This window comes from Capra hircus, chromosome 7 (genome assembly GCF_001704415.2).
Source record: "Capra hircus breed San Clemente chromosome 7, ASM170441v1, whole genome shotgun sequence".
Taxonomy (NCBI): domain Eukaryota; kingdom Metazoa; phylum Chordata; class Mammalia; order Artiodactyla; family Bovidae; genus Capra; species Capra hircus.
In genome coordinates, this window is record NC_030814.1 from 59,135,482 (window position 1) to 59,150,420 (window position 14,939).

Consider the following 14,939-nt stretch of genomic DNA (forward strand, 5'->3'; position numbering starts at 1 on the left):
TCCTTGAAGGCTGAAGGTTTATGAGTGGTGCATCTTATATCCAAGTACCACCTGTACTGTTTACTTAATAGTTTTGTTTCAAGTGACACTTGTTTATTTTTATACATTTAAAAAAGAAACTAGCATATAAATGGCAGGGCGCGGGGGGTGGTGCGGGGAAGACAGCTGTGAAAGAGAAGAATCATGGCTCCAGACAGAGTTGTACTAAAAGGAGAGAGATTTAAAACATGAGCCCAGGTCCCAAAGAGCAGAGATTAGGAGGCAGGAAGATGGTGGGAGCAGGGCAGGGGTAGCCAGACCTGGGGTGGCTGGTTGGTCTGAGGAGAGGAGCTCCAAGTGCAGGTTAGGGATGTGTGGGGGAAGAGCTGGGTTGGAATGAGGTTTGAGGGATGCAGTAGAGGGGAGAAGTGAGGGAGTGGAGAGAATGGAGAAGGGATCTAGAGAAAGGAGAAGGAGCGGTGGTTTGAGGAGGGACTACTGAAAGGAAGGGTGTGCTAACAGCATTAAGGAAAGGGAGATTACAAAAATGAGGACTGCAAGGAAGGAGGAGCAGTGAGAAGAACATGATGGAGGCCCTATGGGAAAGCCCAGAGCTTCTGAGGCTGTAATGTGGGCAGAGCAAGGTGAGATGAGGGTGGGGGCAAGGTTAACTGCCTTGGAAGAGAGGGCAGCTGGACATATAGAGCCATGCTGTGGGAGAAGAATGGTGTTTTCAGTAAGGTCCTTGGCCACTCCCATTTTACTGAGTTGTTTGGGGGTGATGGCAATAAGGAGTTCATGATCTGAGCCACAGTCAGCTCCCGGTCTTGTTTTTGCTGATTGTATAGAGCTTCTCCATCTTTGGCTGCAAAGAATATAATCATTCTGATTCTGGTATTGACCATCTGGTGATGTCCATGTGTAGAGTCTTCTCTTCTGTCATTGGAAGAGGGTGTTTGCTATGACCAGTGCAGTCTCTTGGCAAAGCTCTGTTAGCCTTTGCCTTGCTTCATTCTGTACTCCAAGGCCAAATTTAAATTTGCCTGTTACTCCAGGTATTTCTTGACTTCCTACTTTTGCATTCCAGTTCCCTATAATGAAAAGGACATCTTTTTTGGGTGTTAGTTCTAGAAGGTCGTGTAGGTCTTCATAGAACCACTCAACTTCAGCTTCTTCACCATTACTGGTCAGGGCATAGACTTGGATTACTGTGATATTGAATGGTTTGCCTTGGAAACAAACAGAGATCATTTTGTAATTTTTGAGATTGCATCCAAGTACTGTATTTGTTGTACTTGACTCTTGTTGACTATGATGACTATTCCATTTCTTCTAAGGGATTGTTGCCCACAGTAGTAGATATAATGGCCATCTGAGTTAAATTTACCCATTCCAGTCACTTTTAGTTCGCAGATTCCTAAAATGTTGATGTTCACTCTTGCCATCTTCATACAGTCAGCAAAAACAAGACTGGGGGCTGACTGTGGCTTGGGTCATAAACTCCTTGTTGCCAAATTCAGACGTAAATTGAAGAAAGTAGGGAAAACCACTAGACCATTCAGGTATGACCTAAATCAAATCCCTTACGATTATACAATGGAAGTGACAAATAGATTCAAGGGATTAGATCTGATAGACAGAGTGCCTGAAGAACTGTGGACAGAGGTTCATAACATTGTACAGGAGGCAATGATCAAGACCATCCCCAAGAAAAAGAAATGCAAAAAGGAAAAATGGTTGTCTGAGAGGCCTTACAATAGCTGTGAATAGAAGAGAAGCAAAAGGCAAAGGAGAAAAGGAAAGGCATAAGCATCTGAATGCAGAGTTCCAAAGAATAGTAAGGAGAGATAAGAAGGCCTTCCCTAGTGGTTACTGCAAAGAAATAGAGGGAAACAATAGAATGGGAAAGACTAGAGATCTCTTCAAGAAAATTAGAGCTACCAAGGGAACATTTTGTGCAAAGATGGGCACAATAAAGGACAGAAATGGTATGGACCTAACAAAAGCAAAATATATTAAGAAAAGGTGGCAAGAATACACAGAAGAACTATTAAAAGAAGATCTTCATGACCCAGATAATCACAATGGTGTGATCACTCACCTAGAGCCAGACATCCTAGAATGAGAAGGCAAGTGGGCCTTAGGAAGCATCACTATGAACAAAGCTAGTACAGGTGATGGAATTCCAGTTGAGCTGTTTCAAATCCTGAAAAAGGATGCTGTGAAAATGCTACACTCAATATGCCAGCAAATTTGGAAAACTCAGCAGTGGCCACAGGACTGGAAAAGGTCAGTTTTCATTCCAATCCCAAAGAAAGGCAATGCAAAAGAATGCTCAAGCTACTGCACAATTTCAGTCGTCTCACACGCTAGCAAAGTAATGCTCAAAATTTTCCAAGCTAGGCTTCAACAGTACATGAACCGATAACTTCCAAATGTACAAGCTGGATTTAAAAAAGGCAGAGGAACCAGAGATCAAACTGCCAACATTCATTGGATCACCAAAAAAGCAACAGAGTTCCAGAAAAACATCTACTTCTGCTTTATTGACTATGCCAAAGCCTTTGACTGTGTGGATCACCACAAACTGTGGAATATTCTTCAAGAGATGGGAATACCAGACCACCTGACCTGCCTCTTGAGAAATCTGTATGCAGATCAAGAAGCAACAGTTAGAACTGGATATGGAGCAACAGACTGGTTCCAAATTGGGAAAGGAATACGTCAAGGCTATATATTGTCACCCTGCTTATTTAACTTATATGCAGAGTACATCATGAGAAATGCTGGACTGGATGAAAAACAAGCTGGAATCAAGATTGCCAGGAGAAATATCAATAACCTCAGATATGAAGATGACACCACCCTTATGGCAGAAAGTGAAGAAGAACTAAAGAGCCTCCTCTTGATGTAAGTGAAAGAGGAGAGTGAAAAAGTTGGCTTAAAACTCAACATTCAGAAAACTAAGATCATGGCATCTGGTCCCATCATCACATGGCAAATAGATGGGGAAACAGTGGAAAGAGTGACAGACTATTTTAGGGCTCCAAAATCACTGCAGATGGTGCCTGCAGCCATGAAATTAAGACACTTGCTCCTTGGAAAGAAAGTTATGACCAAACTAGACAGCATATTAAAAAGCAGACATTACTTTGCCCACAAAGGTCCATCTAGCCAAAGCTATGGTTTTTCCAGTAGTTATGTATGGATATGAGAGTTGGACTATAAAGAAAGCTGAGCGCCGAAGAATTGATGCTTTTGAACTGTGGGGTTGGAGAAGACTCTTGAGAGTCCCTTGGACTACAAGGAGATCCAACCAGTCCATCCTAAAGAAAATCAGTCCTCAATATTCACTGGAAGGACTGATGCTGAAGTTGAAACTCCAATACTTTGGCCACCTGATGCAAAGAACTAACTCATCTGTAAAGACTCTGATGCTGGGAAAGATTGAAGGCTGGAGAAGGGGACAGCAGAGAATGAGATGGCTGGATGGCATGTAAACACTGATTCAATGGACATGAATTTGTGTAAATTCTGGGAGTTGGTGATAGACAGGGAGGCCTGGTATGCTGCAGTCCATGGGGTCTCAAAGAGTTGGACATGACTGAGTGACTGAACTGAACTGAACTTGGGTGTGATGGGGCATAAGCATCAGAGGAAAAACAGAATGTTCCCCACCCTCATTCCCACCACCCCCTTGAGGAAGGAGTGCTACCATGAATACAAACTCAAGGAGTGTCACTTGGCAGCAATCCAGAACTGAGACATGGCCAAGGAGCATGGCCATTTCTAGGATTTGACCTCCAATCCCAGAAGTGAGTAGTCAGCCAGATGTAGAAGTTGCTGGAGTTTCTTCAGATTTTCTTTCCTGAAAATAAAGAAAAATGCCTATGTGAAAGGTCTTAACAATGCAAAGTTTTGTGAATGGATTAGCCACAGAAATGGCAAAGGATTTTCAACATTTGTGAGCTCAGGAAAACCATCCAAGGATTGCGGAGGCAGCATAATGCAGGGGTGGGGAACATATGCTCTGTGATTTATCCATTTTGTGAAATCAGACAAGTTATCCACTTTCCTTGAGCCTCAGTCGTATCTGTAAAATGGGTATAATACCTACTTCGTGAGATTGTCATTAACTCGAGGTGAATTCTAGGTCAAAGGAAAGACACAGATTCAGGTTTTCAGAAGGCCATTTCAAACTCATTGTATTTGGGGGACTTCTCTGGTGGCCCAGTGGTTAAGAATCTGCCCTGCAATGAGCAGGATGCAGATTCAATCTTTGGTCAGGGAAGTAAGAGCCCATATGCCACAGGGCAACTTAGCCCGTGCCACAGCTACTGAGCCCATGGGAGCCTGCACACCACAACTAGAGAGAGTCTATGCACCATAACAAAAGATGCCGGATGGTGCAATGAAGATCCTGCATGCTGCAACTAAGACCTGATGCATCCAAATACATAAATATTAAAAAAAATCACTCTATTTTCATTGGCCCCATTTGTTCACTCACCAACTGGATGAAAGAATGTTTCTTGGATGCCTAATATACACACTACACCGTGGTGGATATGAAAGGAGCAAGTTCTCTGACTTGGTCCTCCAGACTTCAGACTCCCGACAGGACAGTGGGACAGTATGAGAGCTCCACAAAGGCCCTGTGAAACTAAAGGCTAAACTATGTCATGCCCTTCTCTGCCCTCAGCATTCACGAAGAGGGACACCATGCTGGCTACATTGGCTGAGGTGGGATGTATGAAAGAGAGGGTCTGGAACACAGCCTGAAAGGCAAGATTTGGAGAAGCAGTGAGAGAAAAGAGCCTTCTTGGTCATGTCATCCAGATGACGTGAACACCTGGGACAGGGGCCTAGTAAATATTTGCTGAGTGAATAAATGAATGAATGAAAGATTGAACAAATAAGCAAAAGCCACACCATTAAAGAATGGTGGGCACAGACATAAGCCCAGCCTAGGTCGGCTATGGAAACTGGAGAGTTGTGAGAAGCAAGGCAGGGACAAGGCAGACTGTAAGAGGAGCTTTTAAAACAGCAGAATCTTCTGGTAGCAACACAGGGTCTGGAGCCAGGGTGACAGGGTTGCATTCGAACTCTTATCAATTATTGGCCACATGTCCTTGAGAAAGTTATTTAACCTCTTTCTGTGTTAGTGTCCTCATTCAGAAAAAAAAAAAATGGATTACATTGTTATCTACTTTATAGATTTTTTTCCTACCCCCATCCCTAACCACAGTGTATCTATAGTGTTATTTTGAAGATTAACTAAGATAATGTATATGAAACCTAGACATGGAGCTTGGCACCTAGTAAGTGCTCCTACTGGAAAGGATGCTTTTGAACTGTGGTGTTGGAGAAGACTCTTTTTTTAAATGTAAATTTATTTATTTTAATTGGAGGCTAATTACTTTACAATATTGTATTGGTTTTGCCATACATCAACATGAATCCACCATGGTGGAGAAGACCCTTGAGAGTCCCTTGGACTGCAAGGAGATCCAACCAGTCCATCCTAAAGGAAATCAGTCCTGAATGTTCATTAGAATGACTGATGTTGAAGCTGAAACTCCCATACTTTGGCCACCTGATGCAAAGAGCTGATTCATTTGAAAAGACCCTGATGCTAGGAAGGATTGAGGGCAGGAGAAGGGGATGACAGAGGATGAGATGGTTGGATGGCGTCACCGACTCAATGGACATGAGTTTGAGTAAACTCTGGGAGTTGGTGATAGACAGGGAGGCCTGGCATGCTGCAGTCCATGGGGTTGCAAAGAGTTGGACACGACTGAGTGACTGAACTGAAGTGCTCCTAACTGTTCACTTTTCTTTATTATTGGTATTGGTTTTATTAAGGCATGAGAAGAAGAGTATGGATTCAATACAAAAACTATAGGAATCTACTGAAGCTCCTCAGAATGGAAAGTGGGAATGGGAGGCAATGTTTTTGTGTTTGTTTTTTAAGAATATATTTTTATTTATTTTAAAATTTCTATTGGAGTGTAGTTGCTTTACAGTGTCGTATTAGTTTCTACTGTATGGCAAAGTGGATCAGCTATATGTATACATATATCCCCTCCTTTTGGAGGATGTAGGGTTTCGTAAAGAATCGTTTGGAAGCAGCATCCAACATGGTCAGAAGGGAGAGTAGGGGCAAAGGTGCAGCCCCAAGAGCTGAGGAAGGGCTGACCAAGGACTAGAAACCACCCCTTCTGGAGAGGAGGAGGGCTGTCTTTTACTCACATGTGTGTGGCAGTTGGAGCCTGGCAGGCAGAGGTGCACAGAAACCCTATTAAAATGAACATCTCTACATGCTGCACAGGTCAAATAATGTCTTTCTGGAGCTCACAGGCTCAGCAGCAAACACTGTGGAACTCCTCTCAGGACAGTTTTAAAGCACTGGGGAATCCACTGAAAGCTAGCCTCTGGCTTTCCTCCCATGGAAACAGACAAAGGAACACATGTGAAAGGAAAGCCAGTCAATGTGGCCAGCACATACACAGAAACCAGAAAAAAAAAATCAGATTTTTTTTCATGTTTGAGGATATTAAAGAAAGGGGAAAAAAAGCTTCACTTCTGTTTGCTAGCTCATTGGTCTGCCTGATTGTGACAGGATTTGAGGTCCACGTGAAGGAGAAAGGTGTCAGTCTGCTTTCGGTCGTGCTTCGACGTTTGGGTTTTCACCTGAGCAATGAGTTTCAGTTTTACACATCTTTTTCCTGATTTACATTTTCAGGTTCCAATTTGCTAGTCAGGATTGTCTCCATTGCAAGGAACTAAAATGCTCTTCAAATCAGTTTAAGAGAGAGAGAGAGAATTTATTGGCTCTTGAAACCAGGAGTCCAGACACAAATCTGAACTTCAGGCATAGCTGGATCCAGGCACTCAAACAGTTTCACCAGAAATCTCCTCTCTTGCTCTATCTCTTGGCTCTCTTTTCTGTGCATTCTCTGAGAGTGCAGCCCCTCTGAGAGTGTTAGAAGCACATTCTCAAAACAGACAAAAGGCTTTCTTTTTCCTAGAGAACTTTTTACTAAGAAAAGTTCCAGATTGGAGTCTTACTGTTTGCATTGGCTTGGGGTAAACTGCTTCTCTCTGAATGTGTGGTTGTGGCCAGGGGATGTGGCATCTTGGCTAGTTCTTGCTGTCATCTGGAACTAGGGGTAAGGCTAGCCATCTCTCACACCCCACGTTGGAAAGTGCGGAAAGAACAGCTTCCCCAGGAAAATTGAAGTTTAGTTACCAGAACTAGGAAGAACAGATGCCTAGGAAACAAAAAACACAGCTGACCCCTGCAGGCCACTGATACCAAAACCACAAGCTTATTGAAGAGTCCTGTAGGCACATGTATTCAATAATATGAAATTCAAGTATTATTCCAAAAGAGTAGCTTTGACTCTACTTGGGAGCCAACTCACCTTCTCCAGTGTTTCCAGGAAAATTGCATCCACTGGGGGGCAAACTCCAGCACTGAGAGGTTAAGCCTTGTTGAGATCATGGTAGAGAACCCACCACTGGTTTTACCTAAGTGCACTCTCTTCTCTGGAAGGATTACTTCTGAGGAAAGTGCTTCAGAGAGTACTTCATGCTTTAAAATGTGTTTGTACAGCACCTTGAGTTCTCAAGATGCACCACATAAAGGCGTGCAATTTTAATTGTGACTTTTCAAAGCACTGATTCCTAAAGTGGCCTGGCATTTAGATAATGATCTTAGAAACCCAGCCCTGGAGGAAAACACATTTTTCTCATAGGCTGTGACTCAACTGAGTATGAAGTTTTCATCAACTCTTAAGAATCTCCCTGATTTCTGATATTTTGAAAATAAGGGGGAAAAAAATCAGCACCTATAAATTTGAGATACTCAGCCTATATGTCTATTTGCATTTATATTTATTCAATGAACAAATGATTCATGGAGAAGGGAGCCACAGAGGATGAGATGGTTTGATGGCATCACTGAATCAAAGGACATGAGTTTGAGCAAACTCCAAGAGAGACAGTGAAGGGCAGGGAAGCCAGGCAGGCTGCAGTCCATGGGGTCACCAAGAGTTGAACACAACTTGGCAACTAAACAATAACAAATGATGATTTAGCACTTGATATATGAAGAATATGAACTCAGGGAAAACATTAAATCCACATATTCATTCAGCACATGTATTAAGCACCAACCACATGCCAGGGGCTGTTCTAAGCTCTGGAGATGTAGGAATAAGCAATACAAAATTTTCAAAATCCTTGCTTATATCAAACTTACATTTTAGTAGCTGTGTCCATTCATATACAGCTTTGGGTCTCCTCTGTGTCACTGACAGTGATTGTCATAATCACCAGTAAACATGCAGGACAAATCCTTTGCGAGTGCTTCCTCTAAGCAAGGCTTTTGTCCAGTGCTCTGTGTACGTTTTCTCATTATTCTCTTCTTCCTAGGGATTAAAAACAGAATTCAGAGAGATGTACACACCTGTTTAAGAGGCCCTAGGAAGTAAGGGGTAGAGCCAAGATCGAAACTCATTTCTCCATTTCTTCCTTTTTAAAAATTATTTTATTCCTTACGCTTGTATCATTTATTATTTATTTTTGACCATGCCACGTGGTATATGAGATCTTAGTTCCCCTACCAGGGATTGAACCTGAGCCCCTTGCATTAGAAGCACAGAGTCTTAACCACTGGACCACAGGAAAGTCCCTTTACATCTGCCTTTTAATTTGTACCCTTTTCTTCAAGTGTGGAAGGAGGATGATGCGAAGTGGTGGGATTATGGCAAACTGGAGAACAAGCTCTGTGCAAAGGGAGCCACTATCTAGCCACTTGGCACACGGGAGTTGGCCCAGTGTGGCCAAGTCTTACGATTTTTTTTCAAGAGAAGCTAGCAAACAGAATTTTGATGTGAAAACCAGTTTTTAAAATACAGTGAAAGATAAACAAAATCTGTCTGAGCATTATTCAGGCCACAGGTCTGCCCCTCTATGACAAAGCACCCCAAAACGAAAAATGGGGTAGAAAAATACAGCTCTGGGGGCTTGCATGAAGTAATTGTCAGGTTGATTTGATAAGGCTAAGTTAAACAGGTGCCCCTGTTTACCAGTAAAGCAAAGTCCTTAATGAAAGTTAACAGTGAGGGAGCAGATGGGGCGTTCCTACCCACTATCATGGAGGAGGCTGCAGTGAGCCATGTTAGGCTGGGTTGACAGGCCATGCTTATCTGAAACAGAAAATTTAACTTCAGGGCGGGCTCCATGTTACATCTGAGGCCCTAATAATGATGATTATGCTGTCAGCGCACAAGACGCAGTTCAAAATAATTCTCCTAAAAATTACATTCTGCTCGCTTCCTGGTGCTTCCTAGTCTCCCCCTGCCCCAGGACTCCCGCGCTCAGCAAGCCTTTCCTCTTACCCACCCCAGCGACTGGCAGTCACAGGACAGATGGTGGTCTCATCACTGGGGTGGTCTGAGACCAGAACAAGGCTGGTCACCTGTTGGTGGCAGTGCCTCTTCCTGTCCTGGCCTTTGGAGGGAGGGAGAGGAAAGCTTCCACATGTGAAAGAAACATTTGCACCATCAATAGGCTGAGACTCTACAAGACAATAGTTTTGCTTAAAATGAGTAAAGGAATTCCATCTCCTGGATCTTCACAAGATCAGAAAACCTCTGTTTACTACAAGGATTGTTTCAAAAAGGAAAGTGAAATCTGGCACATGAAAAATCCCCTTTCTATCTGTTCTCAAGATAGTAACTCTGCAGACATATGCCACGTGTATTCCATCACAGCACAACAGTGCTGTCGTGCGCTGGGGACAGATTTGCTGCTGCTGCTAAGGCTGCTGCTGCCACCACCGCCTCCACCACCTCCTTCTGTTGCCTGGATAAAGCCGAGGCATGTGGCACTGCTGTGAGATTCTTAGAAGATCAGGCAATTTTTCTTGGCTGGGGCCCTACAACTCAGTTCGTACTGCAAGGCTCTAAACCCTACCTCTCCTGGGCCCTGGAAGACTTGTTTTTGTTTTTTTTGGAAAACACACATAGTAAGGACTTAGACACTTTCTGAAAGGAATAGGAGCAGGAAAACTCCCCCATTCCTTACTCGAAAGATCATTTAAGAGGAGAAGTGACTTCTCCCACTCAGGGAGGCAGGGCAGCGCTATGGGTGTTCAGAGACCTGCATTCTAGCCCCGGTTCCCCTAAATCCTTGTTTTGGAACCCAGAACCATTTATTAAATCTTTTGAGGCCTCACTTTCCTTATCTGTAGAGTGGAAATAATAATAGGTCCAGACACACAGAGCTGTCGCAAGGGTTAAATGGTATGCGCATACCCATACCATTTATGGGTATGCCCATAAATGCACAGAACACGTTCTCCAGGTCATGGGAGCCTCCATGTATCCCCACCATTGACCCAGCATCCACACCCTAGGAGAGGGTACAAATTAAAAGGCATCTGCTTCCCTTTGGCCCCACCACTAATTTTTCTGTGGCTCCTTGGTCAGGTGATCAGGAGTTATACATGATGACCAGGGTCACTCTAGTACAATTCTTTAAAAAAATAAATTATTGAAGTATAGTTAATTTGGGTTTTCCAGGATGCACGAGTGGTAAAGAACTCACCTGCCAATGCAGGAGATGTGAGACAGGGGTTTGATACCTGGGTTGGGAAGATCCCCTGGAGGAGGGCATGGCAACCCACTCCAGAATCCCACGGACAAAGGAGCATGGTGGGTTACAGTGCATAGGGTTGCAAAGAGTCGGACACAACTGCTGCACCTTAGCATAGCATGCATAGCACAGTTATGCAGTTTACAATGTTATGTTTAATTTCTTCTGTATAGCAAACTGACTCATTATATATTCTTTTTCACATTCTTTTTCATTATAGTTTATCATAGGCTATTGAATCCCTGCGCTGTGGAGCAGGGCCTTGTGGTTTGCCTCTAGTGCACTTCTTTAGCTGCTGCAGGGGAGACCTTGGTACCAACTACACCCGGAGCCTTATTTAAGTGTCACCTTTACCTGAATTTCTGGGCTGCTTTGGCCACAGGCCAGAGGAGAGTAAGCCTGTCTACCTCCTGCTCCAGGCCCCTCCCTGGAGAGGCCAAACTCGCAGTTTCCTGGGTGTAGAGTCCACCTCCATCAGAGAGGGAGGGGCACTGTGGCCATTCAGTTTCCTCGGCTCCAGGCTAGACCCATTGCTTCTTTTTTTTTTTTTTCCATATTTTAATTTTTATTGACTATATGAACTTATAATATTTGGACATAGGTGAAAAATATATTGTTGAAATTCATTTCACCTGAGCTTTTTACTTTTAATTAAAATTGCATGTATGCTTTTCATTATATTTCTATTGGAGAGTGCTATCCTAAGGTGTCCTGGACGAGCTGTTCTGGGATTCCCTGGTGGCTCAGTAGTAGAGAATCTGCCTGCCAAGCAGGAGATGCAGTTTCGATCCCTGGGTCAGGAAGATCCCCTGGAGAAGGAAACAGCAACCCAGTCCATTATTCTTGCCTGGGAAATCCCATGGACAGAGGAGCCCGGCATGCTACAGTCCATGGAAGACTCACTGCTTCTGAATCACTGGGGCCAGGGCCCCAGGAATCCTCAAGTAACAAACCCTCTGAGGGAGCAAAGCCTATAAAAGTTAGCATTTACGGCCCTCTGGTCCCTCAAACTCTGCAGATGTTTTCCTCAACCTGTCTCTCCTCCGGTGTCCTGCTTAACTGGGCCATTGTCCTGCAGGGAAGCCAGGCCTTCAAGCTACAAACCTGAAGTCCCCTGGGAGTCTGGGATCATCCTCATCACCTCATAACAGAGTTTGGCCCTTCTCCTCTCCCTCTATCCTCACCCCCTAGACCTGTTCAGGCCTTCCCCTTGATTTCACACCAGAATGAGTGGTCTTGCTCTCACCTGTCTAATCTGGAGGTCTTGATCTGGAATGGACACCTGGCTCTAATATTCCCGTATTTAAAATTCTCCAGTGGTTTCCCATCCTGCAGGATCCAGTCTATGAAGCAGTTAAAAGCCTTTCTCCTCAGCCTCATCTCTCTGGCCACTCCCCTAGAAGGAAAACTCCAGCTGGACTTATCTGATGCCCAGATCTTTGAATTTTCCATGGAGCTGCTTGCCTCTGGGCTACTACAGACACAGCACCCTTCACTGGAACAGTCTTCTTTGCTACTCTTCCCTCAAGTCTGAGCTGAAGTGTCACCTCCTCTGGTGAGAGGTTGTAAATAGAATATCTGTCACCTTCCCAGATGTTCTCAGGTAGTGCAGACTACTCCCTCCTCTTTCCCCGTACATGCCCTCAAAATATCACCCATGACTCTGTATTGCCTTTATTTGCTTGTGTGTTTCTGCCCCTCTAGACCCACGAGGGATTTCCATCTCAGTAATTTCAAATTCCAAACCTTTATCAGGGTTGATAAGGTCCAGTATGATCTGGCTCACACCTACCTCTTCACCCCGACTCCTATCACTCTGCCCTACCCACTTCGCCCTGTCACTCCGGCCTTCGAACTGTTTCCAAGATTACCAGACTGCTTCCTGTTCTGGGTCACAGTTCTTGAAGTGACCTTTTTCTGGCATGGCCTCCCCTAGATCTTTCATGGCTGTCTCTCTTGAGTGCTCAGCCACTTTAGTCGTGCCCAACTCTTTGTGACCCCATGGACTGTAACCCAGCAGGCTCCTCTGTCCATGGGGATTCTCCAGGCAAGAATACTAGAGTGGATTGCCATGCCCTCCTCCAGAGGATCTTCCCAACTGAGGGATCGAACCCACGCCTCAGGTCTCCTGCATTGGCAGGCGGGTTCTTTACCACTAGTGCCACCCGGGAAGCCCCTTGACATCCAGATCTCCTCTCAAATGTCACCTCCTCAAGAATCACTTGGCCAACCAATCAAAAGTAATCCTCCCTCCCTCCATTGCCTCTTGTATACTATATTTTCTTTCCTTCATAGCACTTACCATAAGCTATAGTTAATTCATTTTAAAAATCAGCCCTATTGGAGTACAATTTGCATATGATAAAATGCACGTTTAAGGTGTACAGTTATGTGAGTTTTGACAAATAGCCAAATATTTACCACTCTATTCAAGACGTAAAATATTTCCATAATCTGTATAATTTTCCTGATTCCCCCTTCCAGTCAGTATGCCCCCTCCCCAGGGCCAGCCCCAGTCAATCTCTGCTCTGCTTTCTGTTCCCATAGTTTCATGTTGCTTGTTCTAGAACTGAATTTAAATGTAATCATCCAGGGAGTTCTCTGGTGGTCTAGTGGTTAGAATTTAGCACTTTCACTCCTGTGACCCGGGTTCAATCCCTGGTCAGGGAACTGAGATCCCACAAGCTGGGCAGAGGCAGCACCCCCTGAAAAGAACAGTGTAAATGTTATTATCCACCAGCATGTACTCTCCTGCCTGGTTTCTTTCACTTAGCATAATGTTCTGGAGGTCCCTTCATGTTGTAGCAGTTATCAGCATCTGTTTCTTTTTATTATTGAGTAGTAAGCTATTGTATGAATATATCTATTTGCTTGTTGATGGACACCTGGGCCATTTCCATTTTCAGGCTATTACGAATAATGCTGCTTTGACTTACAGACACAAGAAACAAACTTATGGTTACCAAAGGGGAAAGGAGTGGGGGAGGGATAAATAAGGAGTTTGGGATTAGCAAATACAAACTATTACATATGAAATAGATGAACAACAAGGTCCTACTGTATAGCACAGGGAACTATATTCAATGTCTTGTAACAAAATATAAGGGAAAAGAATATGAAAAAGAATATATCTATATCTATCTGAATCCCTTTGCTGTATACCAGAAACTAAAACAGCATTATAAATCAAGTATACCTCAATTTTTAATTATCTAAATAAATAAATAAAGCTGCTTGGACAATTTGTGACAAGTCTTTGTGTAGACATACATTTCATTTTTTTCAGCTAAATACTTGTATTAGAGATTGCTGGGCATATGGTAAGTGTATATTTTACTTTATAAGATACTGCCACATTTCTTTCCAAAGTGATTTTCCATTTCACACTCCTGCCAGCAAGATATGAGTTTCAGTTGTTCCACATCTTTGACAACACTTATTACTGATCTTTTAAATTTTAGCCATCCTAATAGATGTATGGTGTTATCTCATTTGTATTTCCCTAACAGCTAATGACATTAGACAGCTTTTCATGTGTTTATGGAATTTGTGCCACTTCTTTTTAAAGTATTTGTTAAAATCTTTTGCCCATATTTTATTTTGGTCATCTTCTTAATATTGAGTTATATTTCTTTATGTATTTTAGATACAAATTATTTGTCAAAAATGTGATTGCAAAACTTTCTTCTAGTTGGCAACTTACCTTTTCATGTTCTTAATGCTGTCTTCCAACTCACTCCCCCTTTTATAATTAGTTCTTTCCATGATCTGAGAAATCTCTGCCTATCCCAAGGTCATGTAGATTTTCTTATGCTTTCTTCTACAAGTTTTAAAGTTTTATTTTTAAAAAATTTAGTTCTTCGATCCATCTCAAGCATGTTGTGAAGTAGAGACTGAGAGTCATTCATTTCCGTATGGATATTCAATTATTCCAGCACCATCTGCTGGAAAGTCTATCCCTTCACCTATAGTTACTTAAATTTTAATTACTGAATTTTTCATCTAATTATTTGTCTGTCCCACTAGATTGTAAACTCCATATATTTGTTCTAACTGAATCTGGGCTCTTTTCCACCACTGCTACCCCCTTGCAGGGAGAGGAAATAGAGTAAGGTTTACTCAGCAGTTAATTTTAGACGTGACCCTGGGAACAGGAGTAGGCTGTGGGACGGGAAGGAAGGACAGCAAGACATGTGCTGTGGAGTTGGTGGCCACCGTGGGGCTCAACCCAGCGAGGACCTGCTGAGGAGCAGCACAGAGGGCACCTCAGAACTGTCCACCGAGCATCACAGCAG